General features: G+C 40.0%; 1 protein-coding gene across 5 annotated transcripts in view; it reads left to right on the forward strand.

The window, feature by feature from the left end:
• Positions 1-1494: 1494 nt before the first annotated feature.
• Positions 1495-22519, forward strand: part of SYTL5 (synaptotagmin like 5) — a 90713-nt gene continuing 69688 nt past the window's right edge. For 3 of the 5 annotated variants that reach the window (XM_027741972.2, XM_027741974.2, XM_027741976.2), the window contains exon 1: positions 1495-1935. The gene's annotated coding sequence lies outside the window, so the exon portion shown is untranslated. Of the gene's footprint in view, positions 1936-2224; positions 2319-9479; positions 9497-22519 lie in introns of those variants that run through there. The other 2 variants (XM_039380183.1, XM_039380184.1) reach the window with 2 other exon arrangements.

The raw sequence follows: 22519 nt of genomic DNA on the forward strand, positions 1-22519 counted from the left end.
TGCTATGCAAATGGCTATTAGCCCTTCTCTTCGTAAGCCCCCCCCAAACAGCATTTATAAGACGAAACTGTAAAAACACGCACAAAAATCTGAAGCTGATGTTTTAGTACTTAAAATTAAATAATGTGTTATGGAATATATTCACTTATGTAGCTTTATTGATAATGATTCACACTGTTATAGAGAGAAACGCATTCTTCTGGTAATTGCAGGCAAACGACATACCTAGGTATTTAATTTAGAGCAAATTCCTTCAACAGCTTTTCCTGAACAAGTCAGAGCACTTGTGAGTCACAGATATTGTAAGTATAATGTGTAGCAAATTCAAATTATCCTTCAAAGGGGTTGTATTTATATACTTGCCAAGTAAACATTGTACCTCCAAAGAACAAAATTCCCAACACACACATCATTTGGAATAACGCAAGCACTGCAGTTATTTAAAAACAGCACTAGGAATTTGAAGGTAACAAGTAATGTTACATTTCTATTGTGCATAAACTGCAAATTTTATGCTAAGATTTCATATGTGGAATCTGAGCAGCAGATTTTGGTTGTATGCATCGGAATTTCTTGAAAGTGATAAAATTTCACAGCTGTGAGAAAGAAAATCTCTAAAGTATTTTCATGTGGCCTACCTCTGTTTATTGCAGCAGTTTCAAAATAGTATTTTGGCATGTTACGAAATGCACGGGTGCTAAATTAGTTTCCTTATTTTTCTTGGATGCCTGCTATGTGAGCTCTTCAGGTACCTGAGGATGCTTATGAGGGTGAATGAATCATTCAATTCGAGATGCTGGTTTTTTGCTTCATTACTTTTGAAATTTTGAATATTTTGTAATACTTGTATCTGTTTGATAAATCCAGCTCACTTGAACCATTGAAAGTGATAGCCATAAAGCTTCAGAAGTGTTGTACACAGGTGTAGGGAGGACAGCTATGACAAATGCCTTTTATTATACTCCTAAATACTGTTTTACTTTTTGGATGCTTCTCTCACCCAGTGCACAGAACAGATTCAGCTACTATTTACTAATGGCTGAGAAACCATTAAACCTGTAAACACTTTTTCCCTTTTCAAACCGATCCTGAAAAAAAATCACTGAATCGCTCCTTGAACTGACAGCTCCAAGCTAGTAAAACACCACTGAAAACGAGGAGATAATATTAACGGGATGCGCACCCTTCCCAGCCCCGTCGGAAGGAAGGGGAGGCCTGCACGGGCGACTGGGTCCCCTCCGGCTCCCCGGCATGGGACGGCAGTGGTACCCGGGGCGGCAGCCCCGCACCCTGGGAGAGAACGGGGTGCAGGAGAAGGAGGAGAGGGAAAAAGGAGGAGAGGGGAAAAGGGGAAGCGGGGCCGCTGCGGAGACGCTCCCGCCCGGCCCCGCTCCGCCGGCTGCTCCGCCCCGCTCTCCGGAGGTCGGGACGGCGGCATTCCCAGCTCCCGCCCCGTATCCCAGCACGATTCCCGCCGGCGAGAGGCGCTGCGGGGCGGCGGGTGGGGCGCTGCCGGAGCTCGGCAGGGCTCACTCGGCAGCAGGAGAGGTTCGGGGGGACGCGGGTCCCCTCCCGACGGGGACGGCCGTGTGGGAGCCGCACCCGGGCGGGAGCCACACCCGGGCGGCTCCAGCCCTTCCCGGGCGCAGCGGGAGCGCTGGGCTGCGGGAGGAGGCGAGGTTGGCTGTCACAGGGCTGCACCTGCGGGCGTCACTGCGAGCCTGCCCGTGCCCCGAGCGAGTGTCAGTGTGGGGCTGTGCGGGTTCGGTGCGGTGTGTGCGTTCCCTGCCCGAGCCAGGAGCCGAGCCCGCGGCGCCTGGAGCGGGACTTCAACCTCCCAGCTCCACTGGGCTGCGGAGTTGGCATTGGCAGCCCTTGGCGGCTGCGGGGATGCTGCTGCTTGTATGTGCTCTTCGTCTCCTGCCGAGGTTCCTGGTGAGTCCATCGTTCTTAACAGCAACTGGTTTGGGGGTTTGTTCTGGTTGTGTTCTTTTTTATTCCTTCTTTTCTTTTCGCCGAGAGAAGGACCCGTCCTGGTGGAGAGCCTCCCGCGGGCGCCCTGCCGGGAGCGGGGAGAGAGGGTTGCGCTGGCCCCAACTTCCCACACGGAGACCGGGTGCTTCTGGCGTTAATAACCTGACGGGGGAGGGGGGGGGGTGCTTGTATATTAGGTTGGGGTTTATTTTTTAATGCTTTCTACCGTGCGTTACTATGAAAATCGAAGGTGGTGGATCTTGCCCGCCAGTGATGCCGTCTGTGGTGGTTGTGCCGTGGGAGGGATGCGAAGGCACTCAGTCGTCCCCGTCATCACTGAGCAGGTGAGCGGCTCTGTGGCGCTCAGGTGAAGATTAGCTCTTGTCATGTGCTGCCTAAATTTTTCTTCCACCTTTTTGCTTTTAAAAATATAGTCTACTTATTCTTAAATACAATAACGTATAATTTCAATTTTATTGCGTGACTCTACAAAGAAATGAGTAAATGATAGAGGATGAGAACCACTTACATGAAGTAGTTTTGGATACTTGGATACTTTGGATACTGAGTGCAGCTAACCAACACTCTTTTCAGCATACCAAATGTGGAGTCATAGCATAAGCTGGTGATTCTGCACACCCAGAGTTAGTGATTTTTGGAAAGCCTTGTGGGAGGAGGGGAGGGGAGTATCAGCCAGGGAAATAGCCCTTTAAGCGAATGTGAGAAGACAGAGGAGCAAGTGGGACAATTACCTTTGAAGTGCATAAGTATTACTGTTTTGCTCTATGCACTTCAGCTGAGAGATTTGTGCTCCAGATGCAGCCACATTTAAAAGCTTCTTGCTGTAAAGGCACCTTTTCTTGAGTGGATCTAAAAGAAAGAAGTGCTTGGATCATTGCCTAAAGATGCTGAGGTGAGGAATGGCCTCTTTACTCAAGAAAGAAAAGGGTTAACAACAGCCAGTGTTGGAAATTTGAAGTTAAACATCCTGAGACTAGTCAGAGTGTGCAGTTTTTAAAAATAAAACCACTCATTAGCCTAATAAGTTCTTAAAGGTTTTTCATCATTAAAAAAACTTTAAACCAGGGATGTTTTTTCTAAAGGCAGATTTATTTTTAACAGGACTTAGTATGGGGAAATCTTATGGGCTATATTCAGGGAGGCCAGAACAGGTGATCATAATGAACCCTTATTGCCTTGATTAGGCATGTAATCAGGAAAACTGCATCATCTCTGAGCTCACGCTCTCCTGTATTCTCTCTTTCCTTCAGTCCCCTAATTTTCTTGATGTAAAAGAGCTTTATAATATTGAGAGCAGCCCTGAGAAAAAGGACTTGGCAGTATTGGTTGATGAAAAACTCAACATGACCTGGCCATGTGCACTGGCAGCCTAGAAAGCCAACTATGTCCTGGGCTGCATCAAAAGCACCGTGGGCAGCAGGTCGAGGGAGATGATTGTGAACCTCTACTCCGCTCTGGTGAGACCACACCTGAAGTGCTGTGTCCAGTTCTGGAGTCCCCAAACATAAGAAGGATATGTACCTGCTGGAATGAATTCAGGGGAGGCTCTAGAGTTGATCAGAAGGCTGGACACCTCTTCTATGAAGACAGGCTGAGAGAGCTGAGATTGTTCAACCTGGAGGATAGAAAGCTCCACGGAGACCTTAGAACCCTTTCCAGTACCTAAACTGGGTTACAAGAAAGCTGGAGAGGGACTTTTGATAAGGGCGTGTACCGGTAGGGTGAGGGGTAATGGCTTTAAGCTGAAAGAGGGTCTATTTAGATTCGATATTAGGAAGAAATTCTTCACTGTAAGGTTGGTGAGGTACTGTAACAGGTTGACAGAGAAATTGCGAGTGCCCCATTCCTGGAAGTGTCAGAGGCCAGGCTGGATGTGGCTCTGAGCAACCTGGTCTAGTGGAAAGTTCCAATGGCAGGAGGGTTGGAACAAGATGAAATTTAAGGTCCCTTTCAACCCAAACCTTTCTATGTTTCTGTGATATCAATGGTTAGCTTTTTGCTATCTGTTTTCCTGTGTATCTTTAATATAAGTCATTACCCAAATGCAATTAGATCCAGGTTGCTCCATATTTCTGTTTTGCACCTAAACAATTATAGTGAAGTTCTGGAAGGTGAGAGTCACAGTGAGAGTTGATGTTCATAGATCTGAATAAGGTCTGAGGAATGTGGTTTGTAAGGTTGGAGGTGTGGGTATGATTTCCAGACAATATCAGCATGCTTAAACATTTGAACTGATTTCTAAGCTGACTTCAGGACTCAAGAAATACTTATTAGCATGTTTGACTTTTATAGATTTCATGGTAGGTGAAATTCCCAAATCTTCGTTCGTGAAGCCTAGCCATGAGATGAGAGAGGTAGGTGAAATCTTAAGTTCTTTAGGGAGGGAGAAATGCTCATTTAACCAAAATTCTATGTGAATTATGTCTTGTAGCTGTATGAGTTAGAGTGGAAAGACAGTAGGTATAAAGGATCTTATTAAACAGTTTTTGTTGTGATGGTGCAGCTAATCTAGTCGTTTGCCAGTCTGCAAAACATGATCTTGTTATATAATGCTCTCTCTAAATCTCCATATCCAGAGGGATGAATTTCATATCTGATGATTAACTACTGTCTACTAGTAAGATGTTTGGTCTTGTGGGGTGGGAATTTGATAGAATGATGGCTGAACACATCTGCAGTGCAGGATTGTGCTATGACTGAGCACTTTGTTTCCCAGTTCTTTATTGCTATTGTCTTGCCTACATTTACTCTGCCCTCATCAAACTTCTCTCATACCAGGGATGAGCACACTTGAGTGTTTGTTGTCCCAGAGCCTGGAGAGCAGAACAGGTGAGCACAGTTGGAAGAGTAGACCTTGAAGATTAGTGTGGGTTTGGGTCCAAGGGTGGAAGGTAGGAGGTACAGGAAGCTGTTATGTGTGTATTTCTTTGGACTTTTGGAGTCATTTTCTCAACTCTTTATATAGGAGGAATGTATAAACATATACATGCAATGTATACCAATGAACATAACATACATACAATACATACCAATGAAGCCTTCTGCCTTCCTCCTGTTCCAAACAGCCTGGCTTTACTGTATCTTAGTCTACCCCTGCTGTGATCATGTGGCCCCATTCTGTGGGATTTTCCATTACTTGGGAACTGAATTTGTCTGATTTCTTTTTTTCTTTTCTTTTTTTTTTTAAAATATTTCTCTGCCTGCACTGAAATTTCTACATAATTCAATTACTTTAATCTGTACCTTTTTATTTTCATTGTAACTTTTCCCTGGGTATGCTTTTTGTATTGCTTAGAAACAGAAATGGATATCAGAAATGAAACAAAATTCCATTGTGGTTTGAATTATATTCCACAAGTGAGTATTAACATGAGGCTCCTTAAATGAGCATTTTATTTATTTTGCATAGAGTTGCTAGGCATCTTCACTTCAGTGCATCTCTGGAATATTTAAGTTATATTTAAAAGTCCTCTTTTCAGTTGCTTTGCCTTGGTTCCAGGTGAATTTATCACAGCTTTTTTTGTGAGAGACTATCATCTCAGCATTTCCTGTGAGGAACACGGTGCTTCTTAGCAGTGGTTGGGATGACTCGTGAGGTGAATGCAGCTGAACGTGTTCTTGTCTCTCCGCTGGGACTCCAGTAACTTTTGAATTAGACAACTACCTTTCACCTGTACAGCCTGGGAAACTGTGTAAGTAGCAGTGGATCAGCAGATGAGAGGAAAACATGTTCATAGGGTGAAGGACTCCAAGTGTTTACATCATATATTACAGGGATGGGGACAATGTAGGACTTGTATACAGCACTGATGTGTTTTCAGGGCTTCAACAGGACAGTGGAGCTTGAAGGAGATGTTTGGGTTGGGTTTTTTTTATATGTATGACAGCAAAATTGCAGATATTATCTGAATACTGTGGAAACAAACATCTTTGACCAAGGGAATATTGTTTCTGAGGATTCTGCTATTAGATTTCAGGGAAGAACTGGTGTTTGAAAGCAAGCCATTCATCACTTGGAGATGACATTTTTCATTTGCAGTTACTGCATGACACAGTTAATGGCTTTTTGAGCAATTGTATGTGCTTTGACTCTGAGCTTGCCTCCTCGCTTTTGAGGGCATTGCAGAGGTGTAGAGAAGATCAGTCTCAGCAAGAGATGTACTTGATATCACTTCTGAAACCTCATTACTTTTCCTGAATTTTTGCACCAATCCCTGGTGCCTGATGAGTCAGAGAAGAGAAAAATGGAGGAAACAAGGAACCAAATTCTCATTCTTGCAATACGAGGCCTTAAGAAAATAAATAGGTTAATGACGCCAAGGATGACAGGGGCTTAAACACACATGTGGCTTCAGAAGGTTAAGAGAAACATGACATACATTTGATTAAATAAAGGCATGGTCTAGGAATTAGCATCCATTCGCTGTAGACATTAATGCAGTAATAACAGTAACTGTATTATGAAGTGTGTTAACACTGACAGGCAAGAACATGAGATTTGTATTGGGAATGGGGAATCTTCATCTTGTGTAAAGTAACCCAGAAGACTGGCATATGACAAAAGTGAGTATTCTTGAAACCTGTAGGTTTGAAACAGGTTTGGGTTTTACATTGAAGATTACCAGTAATAAAACGCAATACAGCTGCCTGCAGGGAAATGTTGCATTGCAGAAGTCACTTTTTCTAACAGCTTTTTCTACACTAGCTGTTGTTTCTGTAACATTTTTTCACAGTTGCCAACTATAAACCAGCTTCCTTGACTCTTGTTGTTCTCTGGAGTAAAAGTACAAGTACGTTCTTTTCTCCAGGAGCATTTCTATCCCTTTGTTCTACAGGCATATTTTAAATAGACTTAGATGATACTTTAGTAATGTCTATTAACTGTTGGCATCTTTATCCAGATTAGAGCTCTCTTCAATGTTATTACCCATGTTAAGTTTTAGAGGGGAAAAATAGTGAAGCTATAGCTAAGTTTTTAATGGGACTGTAGTTCTTAACCCTGTCTAGCTTTGAAAGAAAAATATGGCTGAGTAGGATGCAATTAGGAGAAGAATAAGAATTACTGCATTGGAGAATAATGATTTATTAGGTAAGGCTGAAACCAAACAAGGGAGAAAGCTATATCTCCTTGGTTTTTTGTTCTGCTGGGAAATTATGGCAGCAAAGAAAGGTGGAGAACTATGAGTAACCTGTGCAAACACAAGTGTCATCTGGCTGCTGGGGTAAGTAAGGAGTGCCCTGAAAGATGGGTGTGAGGAATTCTGTGTGCCATGGTGTGTTTGTAAACCCTGTGCTTTCATTAGTGTATGTTTGTCTGGCTTTGGCCTTTCTAGATTCAGAGCCTGAATGGAGGCCATTCTGGTAAATTTAATTCTCTCAAGATTTCAGCTACCAGCATTTTGGACTAGAAATAGTATTCCTGTGGATTTTCTGGTTTTTTTTCTGAATGTTTTCAGGCATGGGTTTGTTTTGGTTCTGATTGTAAGAATCTTTAATGGAATTGTTTAAATGGTATAATCCATGATAAGGTACAAGTATCTCTTTATCAAACTTTTTCTTAAGATTTTTTTTTTTAAGACAATCTCTGATTTGACAGGAATTTGCTGTTGCCCTGAAATCACTTTAAATCATGACCTTGCCATTTCGTTTCACTTATGGAAGGGAGCAGAAACACGTCAAAATGATTTGTGGGACATGAGTTTTGAAAGTACACATTCTTATTTAAGTATCTAAATAATTAATGTAATATTTTTTATATCTGAATTGAACTTATGAGCTTCCTTCTGAATAACTTAGTGAAAATGTTTTGATGTTAGTTTGCCACATCACGTTTTCAAATAGAAAAAGACTGTGTTTGGAAGTAAGAGCAGCTAAGCATTCAGCTTCAGGCTTGGTGGAAGACTTGAACCACTGATACCTGCAAAAGCATCCTCACTAATGTAGTGAGCATAAAGCTCATGATTGCTACAAGTGTTTCTGACATTGTAACTTTTCCGAGTAAAGTTGGGTTTTGAGGGAAACAAGGGAAAATAAACGTTCTAAAGGATTTGTCTTCAGTGCCTCCATCCGTCAGCTTCCAGTGAATTTGTAGGTGGTTTTAAAACCATTAGATGTCCACTAGTAATGGTCATCTACAGTGACCTGGACAATGTCTGACCATTTCCAAGCTTGTGCCCAGACAAAATTCAGCTTATGATTTCAATGGTTCTGATAGCAGTGTATCCCTTATGTGAGAAGAGGAAACTCTTCTTACAACCTGCTTCCCTAGATGAGTCAGGCATGCAAAACATCCAGTAGCAAAACTTGTGAATCAGTTTGTGGAAGGTAATTTGTTGAATTCATCACTTTTCAGAACAGAGTTAGGCCTTTTGGGCACGTTTAGAAACACTTTACGTATTTTGTGCTTTTGCATGTAAGAGTGGGACCTTTGGCTCGAAGGTAATGGTGTAGAATTGTTTTCCAAAGAGTTTGCTGCCTTCTGAAAATTGCTCTTTCTCTCCCAGACTCAAGACTGAAGGAAAAAAAAAAAAAAAAAAAAAAAAAAATCTGTGGGTTTTCATTTATCTTGCTTTAAAAGTCTTTGCATTCAGCCTCTCCTGAAATGACGTGGCTGAAAGTCCTGTTTCTAAATAAGTGCAGTCTGTCTTCTTTCCCTTTCCTATGCCTGCTGCCATCATGAAGGTTCTGGCTTTCAGTCATTGAACCTCTGCACTCATTCACATCTTGGTTTATGAGATGGATCTGAGTCAGTGCTATTACTAAAGACAGGGTGATTTCATCACTTTCATTTTAAACATACTGCAGATTGATTCAGAGGCTCACTATGTCTGTAGTGGGTGCCTCAAAGTGCATAGCAATATCACAAACAAAGCTTTTTTTTTTTTTGTCTGACTTTCCTCCCTTTAATTGGGAAAGTAATATTAAAACAGCAATAACTGTTTCTGAACTTGAAATCTGGGCAATATATTTCATTTGATACCAAAAACATAGCCATCAGGTAATACAACATGGATGATTGCAAGTTTGTTTGGGGTATGTGTTGACATGTATCACATGTATCAGTAGCACACAAGCAGCTGATCTCAACTTTAAAAACCCCATGACTTAATGAAAAATGAGAGAACTTTAATAGCACAAGCTGTTTATGGTGGAATGGTTTATTGTACGTGCTTTGTACGTGTTTTTTTTTGATTGTCCTGTCCTCAAAAAGCTAGAAATAATCCAAGTCTTGTTTGATACTCTTGTCTTCTGTCTTGATACAATTCTTCTGATTCTACTTGGACATAGACCACACCTCGTGTATAAACTTGCACTTTTCTGAAACTGCATTTATTTTTGACATTCTCAGAAATGCCCCATTTGACTTTCTGGCCCTTGTTAATGGTGAAGGAATGAGACCAGGTTACAGTTTTTAATTGTGACCTTGGAGGAACAGAATAATGGCAAGAGGGACAGAATAATGTATCACCATGTGGCAGCCTGACACAGAGAGGAGTGTGAGGTTTGTATTTTGTTTTTTCTGTGCAGGGTGTTTTTTCTTCTGTTGTTGTTTTTGTTTTTTGTTTGTTTGTTTTGTTTTGTTTTTAAAAAGGTAATTCTAGTGACAAAATAACTGGTAAAAAGACAGGAGTCACTAAATGGAGTGGAGCTGCTTGTCTTACTGTAGTCTCTGGTTTTACAGTAGGGATACTTCTTATGTAGGTGCAGGCTGAAGCCAGAGAAAGAATGACAGAGAGGTTTTTTTTAACCCTTCTAACTTCAGAGTGCTCTGTCCCTCGTGTCATCTCATTGCATTGGGTTGAGATTGAGTCATGGTCATCAGAGGAGGAGCTGGAATTTATTGCATGCCCCAGTTGGCTGAGTCCTTTCACTTGGCTTCAGGAGGAGAAAGCACAAAATGAGCCATAGAGTGGTTTGGGTTGAAAGAGTCCCTATGGACCACCCAGTTCCAACCCCCTGCCATGGGCAGGGAAACCTTTCACTACACCAGGTTACCATCCAACCTGACCTGGAACACTTCCAGGGGTGGGACATCCACAACTTCTCTGGGCAATCTGTTCCAGTGCCTCAAGACAATAAAAGATGCTCAGAAGTTCAACATTGCAGTTCAACCATAGCCTGTGTAGTATGAAAGCTGTAGATTTATTAAAAAAAAAATTAATATATTTGTTTGTATACACAAAAAATCTCAAATTGATTCACAAGGAGGATTTATTTTTTGCTAGATTAATATGCAAATGTTTTCAGAGAGTTCTGCTTGAGGACTTAAATGAAATAATGCTCAGTTATCAGTGCATAAACTGAGAGAAGGCTGAAAACATTCTTTCCATTACTGCAAATATTCTTGAGCTTTGCTGACAGTGTAAGACCCCTGCGGGTATCTTTCCACTTTATTTTTTTCTTTTTTGTCTTGAGGAGTAAAATAAAAAGACCTCTAAATCCTAAAGGAAAAAATGCATAGCAATATATTCTCCTTTCAGTGTTGTAAGCAGATATGTAGACAACATTTTGGAAAGGAACAGACTAAAATTACATATATGAGGTCTTAAAAGCGTTATATTTGTGTTCCTGTGGATAAATAATTCTGGCATCCTTCTACGGGATCCTAGTTTTATGGATGTTTTCCTTTACTGCAATACTAACATGCACACCCAAATAGCAGTTTTTAGGTGAAAGAGGAGCAGCAGCAGGATTATGCAATATCAGGTCTCAAGGGGCAGGAGGCAATAAGCAGGAGGCCAGTGACAATTAGCAATCTGGGCTTTGTGGTTTAGAAAGAGTTTCTTTTTTCCTCCCAGTAGGTTTCTGTTTAGTTTTCAAGGACCTAGAATACCTGAGTAGATTGTGGCTCATTTTAAAAGTGCAGGGAGAAACTTGCTCTTTTGAAAGATTGTCTTTAATTAGCAGTGGGAAATACCTCTAATGTTGAAGTGTACTCCCTGTGGTATGATGTTCTTTGTTTACCAGTGAATATGGATAGTGTGAAAGAAAATGGACCATCTGCACAGCACCCTAAAAATGAGAATCTTTCAATTGGTCAAGCATTCAAGCAAATGTTTCTGAATTAGTCAGATGTCATTTACTTTCATATTATAAAGTATCTGCATCCTTAAATTAAGGGACTATGACCATATTCTTTGAATTGACTATTAATACATTACAACTTCTCTGTTGTTTTTTAAGGAATCCCACAGTGCTGACCCACCCAACTTATTATTGCTGCATCTCCAATTAATACCTAATGGACTTTGAGTACTTTGATTGAAAAACACACAGCATAATGCAGCATAATTTTGGCCTTCTGCTTATGTGATTTTTTTTTTTTCCACTTCAGTAGTATAATACTCAGTAGTACAGGCTGACTCCTCTCACTGTTATGAAACCCCTGATGTATAATGAAATGTAAATTGAAGGTCAGAATGAGGCAATATGTAGAAACAAGTGAACAGTAATGATCATGATGGCGTGGTAATGAAATGCTGTCTGGTACTTGAAATGTTTTGGATTCTCTAGAAATAAATGGAAATTCTACAAATTACGCCTTTTGGATGAAAATGTGTTCAGTGATTCCAGCAGAGCATGCTTTAATGTGCTCACTGACTGTGCTGGTTTATTGCAATTCCCTGGCTACCTGAGACCTTTTGGTTTTTCTCTAACAGTTGTAACAAAACATTGTATTGAAGGAAAATAAGAATGGAACTGAACCCAAATGAAAAATATAATGACAATTCATTTTTCTTCAGCAGAGTTATAACAGTTTATATTGCCAGAGGAGCTGGATCCCCGTATTTAAAGTGGTTTAAACTAGGCTCTTTGTTCTCATGGAGAATTCTGTCTGGCACAATGGATAGGAAGAACACCTTTAGTGTTCTTCCAGACACAAACTTAAATGGCTAATTCCCTCACACAGGGGCACTCACATAGGAAAATATGCTAGAGGCTCGTAGCAGAACTGGAGACTGGTAGTTCTCAATCTCTAATGAAAACTCAGATCCTGTGAAATTGAGGTCTATGCATGTTCATGGGGGCAGATTTTAAAGGCAAGCTTGAAAATCAAAGCTGGCTTTCCAAGGTTTGTGTCAGTTCTGGACTGGAACAGCACCTAAATGGAATTGGTTTGAGTAGGTTTTATTCTAGAGTGAACTTTGAACAGAATGATTGTTGCAGTCACGATGGCTTAAACACAAAGAAAATAATTGCTTTGAGCTCTAGCAAAACTAGGTAGTTTTACACAGGTCTAATTATTTTACTCTTGGAGTCCCTTTTCCAACCCCCTGTAAAAGCACTAAGGGCAGAGTGACTACTTTTCCAAAATACTGTTACACCTTTCCCATATTAAAAGACTGCAAGTATTTATGTATCTGGAGACCTCGCTGGGAGTGGGAGTGTGAGAACTGTGACAAAATAAAAAAAACCAGGAGATCAGTTAGCCAAATAGAAAACAGTTAAATAGGATTTAAGGCTTACAGCCTTTAGCTGTGATACTTTGCAGCGAGGTTTCATGACCTGTGCTAGTGCAGTTTTTCATGTTCTCTGAGGCTAAGGCATAAAAGCACTCACGTTATGCTAGAAACAAAGGTCCGGGAAGGCTGGTGTTTCAGACTATGAAAGAACAAAAGGAATGGGACAAATACAAAAGAATATCTTAATTTTTCTCCCTGTAATTCTCTACAACTCCAAAATTAAATGGAACCAGTGCCCCTGTGCTTCCTAAGTCAAATTTGTGTCTGGACTACTGCAACTAATAGACCTGATAGTTTAAAAATCAAAGAAGGCTTTCTCAATTCTGTGAAACCTCCTAAACTTAGTTGTTTCTATGCTAATACCCCAGTTATTAGTCCTAGATTTCAGTGCCTTGCTCTCTCAGTCTACCAATTTAATTAACTTTTACGCCATTTATAGTATTGCTTTACACAAGAAAGTCATCAAATGGGCTATTTGGTTTGGTGTGTAGTGTGCCTTCTTTTTACTAAGCAAATAGTTTCAGCTGTTCCAGAAACCTGAATTTCTTTGCTTAAGGGGTGACACAGATGTTTATGGAAGCCCCGAAAGACCCTCCCTTCTGGTAAGAGTGAGACCAGAAGAACAAATAGAATCAGTTGATTTGGATGTACTATAAGTGACACAGCCAGCAATTCTTATAGGTTGCCCAGTATGTCTTGCACATAGTATGTTTTTAATTTTTTATTTATTTTATTGAGTAGATATGGTTGATTTTTGTTTATTTGTTGGTTGTTTTTGGCTTTTTTGTCTTCACATTCCTCCCAAATCAGCCTGAATTTGACCATTGGGAAATTTGTGTTTTCATGTATTCAGTAGCTTTTTCAAGTCTTCATCAAACTTGTATGAGCTATGCTTTCCCCCAGAAGCTTAAAATGTGGTTTTAACCAGATAAGTTGTAACAGCATCTGCAAAAAGATATTCCCTGACACAAAAAGCTTCCTATCCTGTTTTTTAAGTTTGAAGTCCCTGTCCTACAACTTGTATATGAATTTGTAAAAATGGAAACTGTGTATACCTATGACAAAGTAAGAGGAATGTGGTGGGTGTATTTCTTTGTTCTTTTCAGAATCTTCATCTAAAATATGTCCCAAAACGTGAGCGTGAGTACCATGAAAACTTCATCTCTGATGGGTAACTTGGCAAAGTTGTTAAAAAATTGACCTTTTATAATGGAAAAAAATATCAGTTAGTTTTTAATAGAGAGTCTTCTCTACACACCTAATGTTATATGCTGAGCAATAAAGAAGGGACCCTATTTGCCACAAAAAAATAAAAGGGTGATTTTAGTAATTTGACATATTGTGTGTGTTTTAGCGAAATATCTACCATACCCATGATATCAGTGAGCCTTGTGATCCTTGATGTATTTTTCATTGAGATAGACTCTTGAAGGAAGAGAAGGGGTTCTCCCTGTGTCAGCTGAGAGCTGAAGTACAGAGAAATTGAGATTTGCTATGGTTTGCATGTGGTGGGTGGCAATTGTTTCTTCTTCATGTCAACCTGCTGCTCCTCTTGGAGGATTATTGTTTTTCATATTTTTACATGGTTTTAGGGATTCTCATGAGTAGTGGTGAACTGATAATTAACATGACAATATATCACATAACAAAAGTGTTTAAGAAACTTCCCAAGAATTCAGTTATTTAATAATAGTTACATGAAAATCACTTTTATAGATAGAACTTTTATTTTAGAAATTCCTATAATAAATTACTGAGGAGGCACAATCCAACTGAGGAGTTAGAGAAAGCTAAATAATACTAAATCTGTTTTTAAAAACCTTTGCCTGCTACTACAGGAAAACTGAATATTTGAAAAGCTGATGAAAATTTCAGAGATAGGTCCAAGTAAGATACCAGGGAAGGTAAATTGGTGGATGGAATTTGAGAATAGTTTCGTGTGATATTATATATTTAAGCACATGTGAGTATTACACATTCCCCAGCATTCTGCTGAATTTGACAGTCTAAATCCTACTTACCTAATTCTGGGGCAGCATGGAAAATGAGCATCTGAGTAATCTGTGTCTAACAATTAAATGGTCACTTAATCTTCCTTCTCCAGGCTGGAGGGCATGTTCCAGTATCTAACAGTATTCATATACTTCTGTTCCCTTTGCCTTCACAAGTCATGAGTAGTCTTCTTATCAACTGGCAGCAATAAGGCCTGCACTTAGTACATCCAGGATCAGTGGATTCATTTAGTAAACCAATTTTAGCCCACACCTATAGACTTGGAAATCTAGCTGTGCCTCTCCTTTTGCCTTTATGGGTAGGACTTCCCTGTTTCCAAACATATGACTGCATAAAATAAGCTTTTTTAAAATGTTATTTTTTTTTATTTTTATTTAAACACAATATTTTTGAGTATCCTGGCTTACTCCCTTCACAAACAACAAGGAGAACATCCCACATGTGAGATCATCTCCCGTGCAGCTCCTCAGTGATTAGCCAGAGACGACCTCTCCTTGATCTGTCCATGGTCCCAGGATAACGCTGGTCTAGCCTGGTGAAAAAAATCAGGTTTTGCTAATGTGTTTTGGCAAGGCATCCTTGGCCCATGACATCTCCAAACCTCTTGTTTCTTTTCCTCTGATGTGCAGACTTGTATCCTTTGCTGTGTCACAGGAGCACAGAACTCTGCCTTGAGCTGTGGGATGGATGATTCCTGAGCAGTTCAGATTTTTTGGAAGGGCTGGATCCGTGCTAGGAAACTATACCTGGAGATTGGGCTTTCTAGTGGGTTATGAGCAGGAGAGATGCCAAGGTGTGGTGCAGCACAGTAGATTTTATCCTCCCCTGTTATCTCATCTGCCAGGTATGTGGTGAGCCGACCACATTTGTTCACTCAAGTTCACAACTGGGGAAAAGCACTGGGGTTGCTGTGAAGGAGACTGAACAATAAAGGGAGCCTAAGGTGGGACTTGAGTGAATCTGATACATGAGATTTGACAGATTTACCATCTCTGATGGTAAAATTCTCCTTGAGAGAGGAGAAATGACATGTTGAGAAACAAAGTAATTGCTATGAAAAAGTAGCTTAATTCCTTTTTTATTTTTTTGTGGGAATTCGTATTGTATCTGCATTCAAGGTGTATGCAGAAAATGACTTTTTCAGGTGATGCTGAAAGAATTGTGAGTAATCCTTGCAAAGGAGGCTTAACTGTGGTTTAGATTTTCGTGAACATGATGGAGCACATCTGGAAGTAACTTTTTGGGCCAATGCATGTGAAACTCAGAAATTAGTTCCCTGAGGTTTTTTCTAGTGCTCATAGACCATTGCAGTGGTGGGACATTCAAATACTATGGTAGCACAAAAAATGTAAAAATATCACCATCACTCTGTATGCACACTAGTCCTGCAATGTTTTTTATTTATTTTTGAAGCTGGTTGAACTTCAGGTTCTTCATGCACTCAGTCTGTTGACATTGTGCTAGCAACATTGAGCTATAGAGTAGAGAGACCATTCACTAATTTTCCACAGCTCAGTGATCATAACTGTTGAATAATTAAACTGCAAATGTATCTATTTATTAGTTTATCAAATCTTCTGGGTAACAGCCAGAATACATCAAAATTAGTTTATCATGCCTTGGTTGTAACATTCAGTGATCTAAAGGTTGATCCTTTCATAGAAAAGCACATTTCAATCTGCAACCATTTTGTCTTCCTCCTGCTATGCACCAAAAAAAAAAATAAAAATAAATAAAAGAAGGGCTCAAACTCTAATTTAAGTCAATGAAAGCTTAAATTTTATTGTTGTTTTTAATGCAGTGTTGTTCCCTGCTTGAACACCACATGGTTGGAAGCCTTACTGAGGGGTGTTACGTGCACACAGCTCAGCATCCCGTGGTCTCTCTGTGAATATTTGAGTTCATACCGTGTTTGACCTATGGGCTGGCACAACTGCAGTGCAGAGCTGTGCCATTGAACAGGCTGCTAAACAATGCTGAATTCAACTAGGAAGTTCTTCCATCTGCCATTCTCTGTTGTTTTGTGATGTACTGTGCTTCCATTTTTAAGAGACTGTTCAGTAATGCTGAAGGTGTAGCATTTGTACTTCATTTGTACATTGAAAAGGTGAAGGATTGGAGGGAGGAAGGCTGTGAATCTAAATTTGCTAAAAAGTAACTTAAGAGTTTCTAGGACTCATCATTTCTGAGGGGAAGGAAGTGCTGTTCTGAGGGTGTTTTAATCCACTATTTCAGTAAAGTCTTGATGTTTTCCTAATAATGGATTAAAGTACTAAAGTCAATGTTGTCTCCAGGTACTATTTTTAGCAAGAATTTAACTACCCCTACGGAGGGGGTACAGGTTGCCGAAAGGGATCAAGTTTTCCTCTGTTGTTGTTGGGGCTGGTCTGTAGGCTTTTGGGTTAAACCTGGAGCAGCTGAGAAGTTAGAGCTTCAATGCTCTGTTTCCAAGTACAGTCCCCTCAGATTGGAGGAGAATATTTTATCCTTTTATATGCTTTTAATAGCCTAAGGTGTGTTCTCTATGAGGCTGTGCTTTTTGTTCAGTAGATCCTATGTGGCAAAGACAAAGCTATGTTATTTATTTATGTTGTTACCTTCTGATCATATTTTCAGCTTTCAAACAGCACTTTGAAACTGCAATATAGGCTTTATCTGCTGCTTCTTCTTCTGCATTATACAGCCCTAATAACATTCTCTATAACTTTGACATTTTTGGGGGTTTTTTTGCTTATTTTTAAAAGCTTATATAAGAAAAACTTATAGAAATACGAATCCCTAAATATCTTCCAAGATGGTGTCTCACAGCTGGAAAGGACATTTAGCTTCTGTGACTGACTTTCTTAGTGTCTCTTGCTATCCTATTGTTGGAAATTATTAGCTTTAGAATAGTGCTGATGATTTTAAACAAATGCTGCAGTTTCCGATTTCCAGTTGATTTTAGATGCTGTGTTGAATATGAATATAGAAATGTGATAATGTTGTTTGTAATGGTTTTCCAGTTTGTCAATTTTCCTCTGTCACTGTCACTTTTTACTAAACAGTCATTGCTCTCCTGTTCTGCACTGGTGTGTATGTGTACCTGTATAAAAAAATGTATGTAGTGGATAAATGTGGGGGTGTGGCTTTTTGGAGGGTCTAGAGAAGCCCTTGAAAGGAAAGAAGAAGATGAGTGAAGGGTTCTTGTTCCCTATAACAAGGCGAAGTATTTTATACTTTAAGGCCTGACACTCAAAGCTGCGAGGTGTCCATAAGTTTCTTGAAAATCATATGGCATTACGGATACTCAATATACTTGAGAAATCAATCTGTCTGTAACTAGAGTGTCCAGCCATCAAGAAACATTAAATTACCTAAGTGTTTCCCTTCTTGTCCTGTCGTGAACCTATAGGATTTTGCTTTTCTAAATAAAAATTAATATATCAAAAATACTATATATAGATCAGTGTTTGTAAGGTACTTGGATACATGTGTACAAGTATGATAAAAAAAGTAAAGTCTTCTATTAATTCTGTATTCAGGAATGAGAAAATGTGCAACAAATGAGACATGGACTGTATGGTGAATGGGGAAACTTGGAAGAAATTTGGGGCAGCTGCTTTTCCATGATCTTTCCTGTGTCTTGAATAGAATAGAAGTCCTGTGGAAAATAAAATTTGTGGTTGTGTAATATTTAAAACTTTTATATTGCTAAGCAATATGAAAAAAAATTGGCACATTTTTAAGATGTTGAGCAGCTGCAAGTCTGAGATAGTACGAAAGGCTGTACCCAAGGCACTGTGACTTAGGGGTTTTTGTTTTGTTTCCTGAAAAAATCCGGGAATATCATTTACAATACAGCAACAATTGCTTTGGGGTTTCATGTACACACACACAAGCTTAATTCCTGAGGAATAGTGCTGATTCACAAGTAGGAGTTATTACAGCATATTAATTTGGGATGATCAGAAAGTGATTTTGTTTGCATTTATTTACTCTGATTTCTGGAAATATTACTATGGGGGCTTTAAGTCAAAGTGAAAAATTGTGTTTGAACTTGCTGATTTGCAGTAATGATAAAGGAGAGAGTAAAAACATATATGGAATAAAAAACATGCACTTTTTTAAAACTGGGGAAGCTTATTCTTCTGTCATAAAATAAGTCTTCCAGTTTTTATAGGTTCTTGTGTGGTCTCGGAAGGGACCCAAATGGTTATCAGTACCTAATAATCTACGTGTAGACATGTGGGCAGTGTTTGCTGGTGGGTGGTTTTTCAATACCAATGGACAGGGAAGGTGACTTGATCTAATACTGGAATAAGTCACAAAAAAATTTCTCTCCTTTTCTCTTTCTCAGCCATATGGGTTTATCCTGTAGGGAGGTGATTTTTTTCTGGATTATCTTGGAAGATAAAATAGTCTGCCCCAGATAAGGTGCATGTATGAATCCTTTTGAGCTGGTCTTCTAGGCTGAGAACATGAGCTGTGTGCAACAGCAAACTGATATGTTAGCGTGGGGAAAATAAAACCAACCCTGAATCTCTGTGCTCCGAGTGAGTCAGTGATTGAATAGATAAATCTTATTAACCTTTCAACAGTCCCAAACTTAAATTGTCCTTATCACTCCCATGTACTCCCTGAAGGCATCTATTAAACTATAGTTGCTGCATATGACATGTAAGGAGAAATGCTCAGCAGTGGCACACGGGTATCTAATATTTGATGACTGGGAAAAGTGTAACTGTATCCACACTGATAAATTATTAACCATGGTCCTATATATGTATCCTTAGCTTCTAAAACCTGTGTTGGTAAATGAGGAACTTGGCTTCACAGGTCAGGCTGTGATGGGTTGACTGCTGCAGGGTAGCAAGAGGCAGCAGCAGTAGCAAGAGACACTACTATTGGCATCTCCTGACTATGTCTTTGCCGTTTTGGAGGTGCTCTCTCTAGATGAGGATGTGGGGCCACCAACTCTTCTTTGCTTGGCAGACTTCGTTTGCCTACTCTGTGTACACTGGACCATCTCTGAGATGACTTGTCTTCTTCTGCATGATCTTTCATAGATTTCCTACTGAAAGTGTGCATCCACTGTGCTTTCTATCTCAAACCCTGACCAGTGAGTAGTCTGACCCTCACATAATGATAAATTTTGGTATCATTTCAAGTGGCATAAGCTGTCTGTATTGCAAATGCAATCAAAGGCTGAAACATTTACTATGCAGATAGCCGGAGTAAATTTTGGACAAAAGGAGGCAGAAAGCTGCTGCAAAAAGGTCAAGTTGTGATTAATATCCCGTGAGTGCAGCTCTGCACAGTCTTTCTCCTGAATAATTTCTCTTTTGTCATTTCACCTAAAAGCTAGTGTTCCAGTAATATGTTGCCTGTGCCCACCATCTGTTCTTCCCAAAACCTGGAAGTCACCCTAGGGTAGGCAATCTGGAAGTTCACTTCCAGGTTCTTGAACTCTTTTGCCTGTAGTGCCACTGGAATTACATATCTAGCTGAAAAGTAGGAGAGAGTTATTGAATATGGAAACAAAGGGAATCAGTAGTAAAGAGACGTGATTAAGGACTTTTCTGTGTTAAAGCAGAAACTCCTTCTTGAGAGCTTCTGCGTCTTCCTGCTGTTTCTACAGCACCCAATAGTATGATATTATGGAATTGCTTTGATAGGTCATGGGCAGAAGGATAGCTGAGAAAGCTTCTGATCCTTTTCTTATAGTTAGCACAAAATACCATAGTATAGTGTATGATTTATGTCTGAAAAATTCAGAACACTGCCAAAGACTGGACAAGGCCTCAGATCTCATACGGTATTTCTGCAATGGAAATTTATATTTTCTATTACGTTCTGTAAAGTAATCTTTAGCAGTTCCACCTGCTTCCTTCTAGTTTGAAGCACTTCCCGCACAGCGATCCATCGTGCAGCTTTGAACTTCACTCCTCCAGCCCTGTCCTGGCTGCTTCTCACTGGCCACTGCTGAAGATCGTGCTGCCAGGCAGTTGTGGTACTTTTTGTGCAAACTAGACAGAAGCCAGACAGTCTGTTCAGCACTGGTAACTTCAGCTGCATGCCCTTTGCTCAGGAGAGATCCATCTGAGGCACTGGATGGGCTGCACTGAGAGGGCAAAGGGTATTAAAATGACAGTGAAAACCATCCCAGATATTCCTCTGGTTTGATTAATAGTATTTTTGGAGGAATCTGTCACTTCACTTTGTTGTGCAGTGTATGAAAAACGATGCTGATCCTGTGCATTCTGCTGTCAGACAGTCTGTACAGGCTTTTACTGAAGTTGCTCATTGGATTCATTGGTGTCCCAGAAGATCAGATAGCAGCTTCCAGTTCTTTTCTCACTGATCTCACTTCTGGTCTTCAGTCTTATATGATGTGTGGCTGCTCCCCACAGATCATCTCCTATTACTTTGAGCTGTCTTGGATAGGTATTTATATTACAAATCTCACCTGGGGAAGCAGAGGGAAGACTCCAGATATTCCACTACCTCCTCTGCCCCACTGAAAGGGATCCTCAGGACTCTGATAGCTGATGCATAATCCAGACTTCAGTCAGACAGCAGTGTAACCTTTGAGATTACATTTTATAACTAGATTTTTGTGTTGTTTTTTTTTTTTCCTGCTTGCCAAAAGAATTTTGGAAACTGATATACTTACATTTGCAGACTTTCCCAAACATGCCCATTTTGAGGCAGACACTCTGGGACAACCCAGATGCATTTCATGGCAAGATTTAAGAGACCTGCTAGCTTTATTTGCTGTTTGTAGAGAAAAACATTGTAGCGTGGTATTTAATGGAAAACAAAACAAGGCAACACTCCAAGCTCATCCCAATTTCTGATTAAGCTGTTTGTATCCTCTGGTAGGTTTCTGGATAAGTGTTCTCGTGAACAGCTCATTTTATACTGCAAATAAGAAGCAGAATGCATTTGGTCATGTGTTTTGCACGCCTGTATTTGAGGTAGTCATGCTTCATCCCCTTCACAGTCACTGGAGAGAAATGGATGCTACCAGACAAAGTTTCCTCTGACCTTTTAAAAATCTCCCTATGAAGATGAGGTGAGTCATGCCCTAGAAACGCTTATTTCTCTCTGTAGCTTATAGAGAGGGACTGGAATGATTATGTCAGAATAAATAAGAGAGATCACAGAATAGAAACACAGGATGGTTTGGATTAGTAGGGACCTTTAAAGGTCACCTAACATCCACACACCCCACCCTCATGTTGTGCAGATGAAATTCCTAAAAGTTTTTCACACCTCTATAGAGAAAAATCATATAATGTATGATTAGATACCTTTGGTGTGCCCAAAAATCAAACTTAGTTCTTCTCATTTCCAGTTGCTTGGTGAAATCGAATAGAAAGTTACTATCACTCATAGTGGAAAATGAGGGTTATTACACCATCCTGTTGTTGCAGAAAGGCAAAAGAGCACCGAACAGGCTGAAATACTGGAGGACTGGATTTCTCACCTCCTCCACACATGTACACACATGTGCCACATGCACATTTCCTCATTCAAAGCACTCACACTCAAGGTCTGTACTCCCTTCTCCCCAAATCCAGAGCAGGTAGTGGCTTGGTGGATGCTTTCCCAAACAGCTGCTTTTCTAGGTGCTGCTTCCCTCTTCTCTGACTCTGCAGCCTGGCAGCAGTTCCTCAGCAGTCTTCCTGCAGCCCTCTCGCAGAGCTGAGAGAATTTTTTTTTCATTTGTTCATGAAGAAAGCAAAGTCAATGACAGAATTTTTTCAAGACTCAGATGAGTCATGAGTCTTTCTGTAAAATGAAACGTTTGATGAAGTTAGGGCACGTCCTTTGGAATACTTTTAGCTCAGCAAATCAGTGAAAACATTTGAATTCGAAGTTACAAACAAATTTCTGTCATAATCTTTGAACAATCTTCATCCATTCCCATGTAACACACCTGGTGGTGTTTTCTGGTGAAAATATTCTGCTAGGGAAAAAAGAAATCAAACAAATCTACAGATATTTCAGCCAATAACTTGCTGCAATTAAAAGAAACAGCTACTTTTATTTCAATGTAGGGAAAG

This window comes from Pipra filicauda, unplaced genomic scaffold, assembly GCF_003945595.2.
Source record: "Pipra filicauda isolate LSUMZ 115617 unplaced genomic scaffold, ASM394559v2 scaffold18_size4552066_pilon, whole genome shotgun sequence".
Lineage (NCBI taxonomy): Eukaryota > Metazoa > Chordata > Aves > Passeriformes > Pipridae > Pipra > Pipra filicauda.